Source organism: Sphaeramia orbicularis, chromosome 15 (assembly GCF_902148855.1).
Source record: "Sphaeramia orbicularis chromosome 15, fSphaOr1.1, whole genome shotgun sequence".
NCBI lineage: Eukaryota > Metazoa > Chordata > Actinopteri > Kurtiformes > Apogonidae > Sphaeramia > Sphaeramia orbicularis.
Genome location: NC_043971.1, coordinates 15,005,292 through 15,013,101, shown reverse-complemented (window position 1 = coordinate 15,013,101; position 7,810 = coordinate 15,005,292). Strand labels below are relative to the sequence as shown.

At 40.2% G+C, this 7,810-nt stretch overlaps 1 long non-coding RNA gene across 1 annotated transcript in view; it reads right to left on the bottom strand.

The window, feature by feature from the left end:
* Positions 1 to 733: 733 nt before the first annotated feature.
* LOC115434398 (uncharacterized) overlaps positions 734 to 7,810 on the bottom strand; it is an 86,222-nt gene continuing 79,145 nt past the window's right edge. The window contains exon 3 of the long non-coding RNA XR_003937514.1: positions 734 to 832. This is a non-coding gene — a long non-coding RNA (uncharacterized LOC115434398). The remainder of the gene's footprint in view (positions 833 to 7,810) is intronic.

The following is a 7,810-nucleotide window of genomic DNA, read 5'->3' as shown; positions in this document are numbered from 1 at the left end:
CCTTATAAATCAATCCTGGTGAGTACACATATTTCCGTGTGGGGAGAATTTATATGTTTAATTACCGAGCGCAGGTGCCGGGCCCTGGCTTTACTCATTACAGTAAGATATATGAACGGCGGCGAGAGCCCGGATAGCGCAGGACAAAAGGGAGGACAAAGTAATTAGCCAGCTCTTATTTAATGGGACCCTTCCTCAAGTCGTTCCGAGCTCCCGTCGCGGCTTCTCGTCCATATGCTTCAATTCAGAAGTCATTTCATAAAGGACCACTGGTGGCAGGTAGCACAGCGGCAATTAACATCCATGCGGAATGGAATCGGCGGGGATTGAAAATGAAGTGTTAAACACTGTGTAATATTTGATTGTCCAGCTTTTCTTACCACAACCCCCCCCCCCTCCCCGTTCACAGTCACACACATGCCTCCCCTCCCTCCTCTTTTCCCTCTCTGATGGATTTTCCCAAGTGATGGAGAGCCAAATGCTGGGATTCCCTGCTGAGTGGGACTGAGCTGCAAATGCCTTTGGCCACAGAGTGGTCGAGGTTGGTTTTGGCTGCGTGTGTGTGTGTGTATGTGTTTATCCTCCCATGGTCTGTAGTGGACTTGGCTGTAGGAACTGTGTTGGCCGTACTGACTGTGTTTGTGTGTTTAGCATAGTGGCACCTGTACTGTTTTATTTTCTTCTAAGATACACAAGCCAATGGTGTGCCAATTGCAGGACTGTGCCATCTTACCTCAAGGACTCTGGACTTGCACCAAGCAGGGACGTGCCAAGGGGAGATGTGGACTTCCCACAGGGGTGGTCAGCACTTTCCATTACATACGACATGTCTCTATGAAAACAGAAAGAATGAATTAGGTTTGTTTTTTCCATCTTAAAAAAAAAAAAAAAAAATCACAAATTTCCCTACTAAACTCACTGGCCACTTTATTAGGTACACCTTGCCAGTATCTGGTGTACCTAACAAAGTGGCCATGAGTGCATTTGCTGCTGCTGTAGCTCATCTGCTTCAAGGTTTTACATCCTGTGTATTCAGAAAGTTTGCCCTTCTGCATACCTCAGCCTCAATGACTGGATTTTTGAGATGCGTGTGAAGCAGTCCTTGGAATATAGACCAACATGATTCAGGTTGAGGCCTTCATAATGACCCTGATGAAGCCCACGAGCAGCAATGTGTCGGTGTAACTTTACACTACTGCAAGTGCTGCTGGAGTTCTTGACCAGCTACAAGACTTTTTTCCATCTCGAGACTGAGATCATGAAATTGTGTCGTACGTCACACCATTTTTGACCTTTTGGGTGTTATTTCATGTCATTTGATGGCGTGTCACTTAACGCTAAGATCTCCCGTTCACCTAACCATAACGGTAACCCTAACCCTCAATGCGTGGTATTTGTCGTGGCATGATCATACACACAGCAAGCTTATACTGCGTACAGATAACACACAAATCAAAAGTGACGTGTATATTTACATGGGTCATGATATCACGCTGCCACCTCTATGCGCTTAGAAAGTATGTAAAGTTGTACCAAAACCTTTGATTTGTTTCTACTTTCATCAGCTTGAACTAGTCTAGCCATTCTCTTCTGACCTCTGGCATTCTCTGACATTCTATTTTTTGTAAACTCTTCAGATAGTCATTTGTGTAAACCCCCGTAGATCAGCAGTTTCTGAAACATTCAAACCAACAACCATTCTACAGGGTGTCCCATAAGTCTCCATACATAGGAGACATAATACATTCCATACATATATGGTTCTAACATGTAATTCTTTTTATTTCTTCTTTATAGTTCTTCAGCAGTGGAGGACACGCATTGAAATGTGTTCCCAACAAAATGGCAGTCATATAGAGCATATTATATAAATAAAAATGGTTTATGTCAAGAAACGTTTATTTTTCCTATGTATGGAGACTTATGGGACACCCTGTACATTCAAAGTCACTTAAATCATGTTCCAACTCCATTTTGATCCTGTTTAAACCTTAATAGATCCTCTTGACCATACCTTAATTCTTTAAGTTGCTGCCAAGTTATTTTGTTGTTTTTTTTTAGATATAGACATTAACGACATAACAGATGTACCTAATAAAGTGGCCTGGTGACGTTATGCTCTGCGATGGCACACCATAGTCTCATATCAACCCAGAAATATTGTCTGTATGACAACTTGTATCACAATCATGAAAATAAATAATTTTGAAAGCTGGGCAGCAGACCTCTTCATTCTCACGCTATCTGCTCATACAGAACTTGGACAAAAACACTGGGTAAATGAAACATGGAAAGCTGGCAAATGTTCTCATCAAAATAGTTATATATATCAGGTTTATGGTGAAAGGGCCCAGATGCACATCCTGGATGATAGAAGGGTATTTATTCAACAAAACTTACAATGTCAGCCAGAAACTCCACCAGGAAAACTCCAAAACCACATTAGTCGCACAAGGACATGTGAGAACATACACAAACCAGGGTGACAGGATGAAACCAACTGATGAGGAGCATAGGGGAAGGTGTGTAGCATATCTAAACTGTGTGATTACTGAATGGAGATCAGGTGAGTATGGGTGGAAACGTTAGCTACGAGGATGGAAATCTACTGAGGTGTGGAGCAGGAACACAGGTGAAATGCAACAGGGATGATGAACATATAAGACACAGGTGAAACTAACAAAGGGGGAAGAGACACGAAGACAGGAAGTAAAAAGACAAAGACACACAAGGACAAAACTTACAAAGTAAAGCAGGAAATAAACCATAAACTGGGACATATTATAAGTATCTATGTATGTAAGTGTGGAGAGGTTCGGTTACACTGGTCTACAAGTAAAATGCTTCCAGAACAAAAATAGTCCAACTTTACCAAATTTGAGTCACTAATAAAGACAAATTTAGTCAAAAGTGGTAGTTGGTTGTAGTTTCACAGATACAGTCTTGGGCCAAAATGGGAAATTCTGAGGATTAATGCGAGAATGGGTTTTATTCAAAAGGAATATTTGTCTCAGAGCAACCAGATCTACTTAAAAACACTGTCTGTACATTATAATACATTCACTTTTCAGGTTCTTTCTAGCGCAACATTTATAAATCCATTGTATAAATGTATATAAACCAACAGCATATGTATAATAACACACCATCATATATAATGAAAACATGAGCTAACCAGCACTTCTGTCATTTGTTTTCTGATTCATCCTATTAAAATATGTAAGATTTAGCACATTTAGTGTCTGAAGCAGATAGTTTGTAAGAAATTGTAGAGCAGTGTTATCAACGGCCGTTACCAATTCCCCCAATGTCCACTGTAGTGAAGAAAAAAAAAATTCCTAATGATAAGAGATGAAAAAAATTGACACAACTGCCAAAAAAGCCTAGTATCACAGTTTATGACATCCTTTTAGAACATGGAAATGTAAAAATGAAAGGTTCAATATAGAAGATATGCTTGTGTCTTCAGCCTAAAAATGAAAAATGACACCAATACCACGCCGACTTCATCTAATGCTACATTCACACTGCAGGTTTTAATGCTTAGTTCTGACTTTTTGTTGAAATCCTTCTTTTGGGGAATGGTTGTTCACATTATAATTTAAATATAATACCATCAGACATCAGACCAGTGCAGAATGGTGATGTCTGTTGCATTTCATAAAAGTCAAATGAAATGCATTCAGACTGAAGCCACATTGTCAAACATCAGATATGGATTTGATTTAAGACCACATATGAAAGAGGCCTGGGTCTGATTTGAGATTCAGATTTGTGGTGTTCAAACTTTCAAGTCAAATATGGGCTAAAAGTCAGATTTGGGCCTATTTTACCTGCAGTCTGAACATAGCATGAGAGTATCAAAGAGCAGAAAAGAGGCATTGAGGGCCATGAAAAATCGAAATCATATATTTTTGCATAAAAATTAGTACACAGTGTCAAGGGTGGCGCAAGCAATTGTGGGCGTCATGAAAGGTAAACATTGTGGGCCCTTCATAAAATTCAGTATATTGTCGATCTGTCAGGGGGGATGTGGGGCAGCAGTAGCTAACACTGACATGAAGCAAAAGTGAAGCTTAACATGCTTTCAATGTCCAACTCCTGGCTTCTATGCCTCTCTTATTCAGCGGACCTTACACAAAATTTTTGCAACTTCTAACCTGTATCCACTGGACTTTCTCTACTGCTCTATGGGCCCCCCAGAAATGCTGGGCCCCATGAATTCGTCACGTTTACTCCCCCTTTACGGCACCCCAGCACAATGTTATCATGGATGTAGACAGGGTGTGATTTGTCAGAAAAACAGAGGGGGGGATGTTTTTTATTCTGGGTGGAGCGTGGGTTAGGGTTAGGGATATTAGATAAGTAAAATCATTACTTTTACTAACCTTACCCCTATCAGTTTTTAGTTTGTGAAAAAAATACATACTATTGTAAAAAAAAAACAAAAAAAACTGGCATTCACTCAATTTTCAATATCTAGCCTCCAAAATTTAATCAATTATGTCCACCTGCATGGGCTACAATTAGTTTATATTATTTAGGCCCATTTACTTTCCTAAAGTGAGATCAAGTTTTTTTTACAACCAAATTTTCATATTCATTTCTGAAACTGCCCACCAATTTGTTAGATTTTGACTTGCTCTGTCAATGATGAAGCCAATTTAACCAGCCAGAATCACTTTAGGAGGACTTCTATATATCAATTTATAGTTAAACTAATAAAACAGCTCTTACACATGTCATGGAGTAATGTCTAATTGATATATATATATTTTTTTTAATTTCAGACTGACTGAATAGGGCTAAGATGCAAAGACCAAAGCCATCCAGGGGTGGAGGAAGGAAGGCCTCCTGGGGAGTATTCAAAGCTCACAGAGGAAGAGAAGAAAGCATGTTTTGTTTGATTTTTGACAGAAATTAAATGGTTAAATCCAGTCGTGCATAGGCCAAATTTCGTGTTTTTTTGTTTCAACCTTGTGTCAATAAAGGCTCAGTGATTTGAAAACCACAAAAGATTTTGCTTAAATGATTTCAGATTCCTGAGAAAATTTGATCCTAAACTGATATATTTTCAGTCAATAACCAAGAACTTGAATTTTTGCCCTTAATATCACTAAAATACAACTCAAACCTTGAACCTTGTCTTACACAAAATTTTCACAACTTCTGCCCTGTATCCACTGGACCTCCTCCAGTGCTCTTTGCCCCCCCCCCCCGACCCGACAAATGCTGGGCCCCATGAATTCATCACATTTACCCCCTCCTTTACGGCTCCCCCGTGCAAGGGGACGTTTGCAAATTCTGAGACTGCCGACAGTTTGGTTCAGGTGAACATTAGTGCCAGTAATGTGGGATATAGGTGTCACAAAATTGTCACAACCTGCCTGTTATTTCAATTGGTTGCCCCCCCCCCGAGGATGAAAGTCATTGAACAGAAGTAGGGATGTAAAAACCAGCGGGGGGGTTGATCTCCCTGGATGTAGACAACAAACAGCCATTAGGCAAGAAAAGAACTGTCTAATGTCAACAAAAGGTCAACTACAGCCACAAATCACAAATATCAACTGAAAGAAAAATCCAAGGCACTCTCTTTAAACATTCTAATGCCTTTATTGACATGGCATGGTCATATCTAGACCCAAAAACACCTCAACGCGTCTCAGCTTCAAGCCTTCATCAGGAAGTCAAAAACTTCCTGATGGTTTTGACTTCCTGATGAAGGCTTGAAGCCGAAACGCATTGATGTGTTTTTGGGTCTAGATATGACCATGCCATGTCAATAAAGGCATTGGAATGTTTAAAGAGAGTGCCTTGGATTTTTCTTTCAGGTGATATCTACTTTTTGAATCCCTTTTTCCAAAGAGCACCTCGAACAAACTCTTTTTTTTTTTTTTGTTTGGTCCGAGAAGCATTCCTTCCCATGAATTTTGTGTACAACCACAAACAGACAAAGTTGTTGTCATCTTTTAACCAAACTCTTTACAGAATGGACAGAAACTCCACTCACAGACCATCAGCGAGCGAAACTGTCCTTCTATAGACTGTTCTGATCCAGTAAAAAGAAAAACAACATGTATGACTAGGGAAGGGATGTAATCCAACTCAGACCTGTCATCCTCACCCACTTTGGCCGGTAAACAGCAAAGCAAACCCACAGAGGATAGACTGAGTGTATCATCCTCCTTCTCATTCTGTCAACACACACTGCAGTCATGTTGAGTGAGTCCAGCCAGCCTGGGGGCGTTATTTGGCCAGCACTAAAGCAGGGTATCCCTCACTGGACACCACTTGGCTGTGCCTGACCCCTGAATACTTACCGTCTGGCCACAGGCCTGTTGCATTTGGCAGACGAGGCCAGTGTGTGTGTGTGTGTGTGTGTGTGTGTGTGTGTGTGTGTGTGTGTGTGTGTGTGGGCACATCTCTGGCACATGTCCACTCTGAGTTCATAGCTTATGACCTGCGTGCTGAGGGGACGAGTTTGGCTCATACTTACACATATAAACATTAGAGTCTGTAGCCGAGGGCCAGTTTGGCCTGAGCCGCCATGTTTAACAGGCTGACACCGGTTGAATTAAAACACCTGATGTTCTCAATCTGTCTGAGAGCCAGTTAGACAGCATGCAATAAGTGGATATTTAGTTAAAGTTAGATTTTTACGTGCTGAGAGCATTTATGAAAAAGCAAACGCTGCCCAAAGTGGAGTGGAGGAAATGATGTTCTTCAATCCACACTAATGCACCGTTTACATACACGCTAATATTCCACTAATAATCTGAATAATAGCCCAGGCAGACTGCAAATGCCTCATGTAAAAGCCTCAATTAGAAGAAACTGGTCTGATCTGTGCATGTTTGTCTGGCAAGGGTTGGCATGATGAGTTTCCCGAGGGGACGCAAACACGGAGGTAGAAAAACACAACTGGTCTGTGGCTGATACAACTGCTTTCTTACAGGATTTTATGTTTATTGAACCCCTCTAGGGTCGAAAGACTCAAAATGACTCCATCAAACAAGTGTAAATATAAACCACGTTGGAGTCAACCGAACCATCAACCAAATAAAACCACAGGAAATAAACTTGGAAAAGTAGAAGGTCACTCTAAGGCACCAAGGCAACAGTCCACTCATCCTCTGGTTCTATAATATTATAAACCACTAATAGTGACTTATGTTTTCCTCATTTAATTTTTATTTTTTACCTGATTTACAGGGTAATGGTGTTGATTTACCACTTTAATCCCCAGTTTTAACCCATAAAAACCCAAACAAGTCCTGGCAACCAACAGCATCTACTAATCTAAAATGTTTAACCCTTTCACGCATAGTGGTCACCACAGTGGACAGCTGGTCAGAGGTGTTCTCTTGTGTATTCATGGGTTTTGTTGTTTAGTTCCATATCAGCCAACACAATGGACACTCATGTATCATCTCATACTCTGACACTCATACCATTACTGTAACTTTACTGTTCTAGATAAACCTGTTCTGCACTAACAAGCTTGAGTGTAAAAAAAATGCTTATTGTTATCAGACTGTGATTAAAAGTTTTTGTTTTTAAATGTTTATGTATATATACAGGGTGGGGAAGCAAAATTTACAATATTTTGAGACAGGGATTGAAAGACAGTGTATGACCAATTAGTTTATTGAAAGTCATGAGAATTTATTTGCCACAAGAAAATTTACATAATAAAAAATGTTTTTATTCTATGTGTCCTCCTTCTTTCTCAACAACTGCCTTCACACGCTTCCTGAAACTTGCGCAAGTGTTCCTCAAATATTCGGGTGACAACTTCTCCCATTCTTCT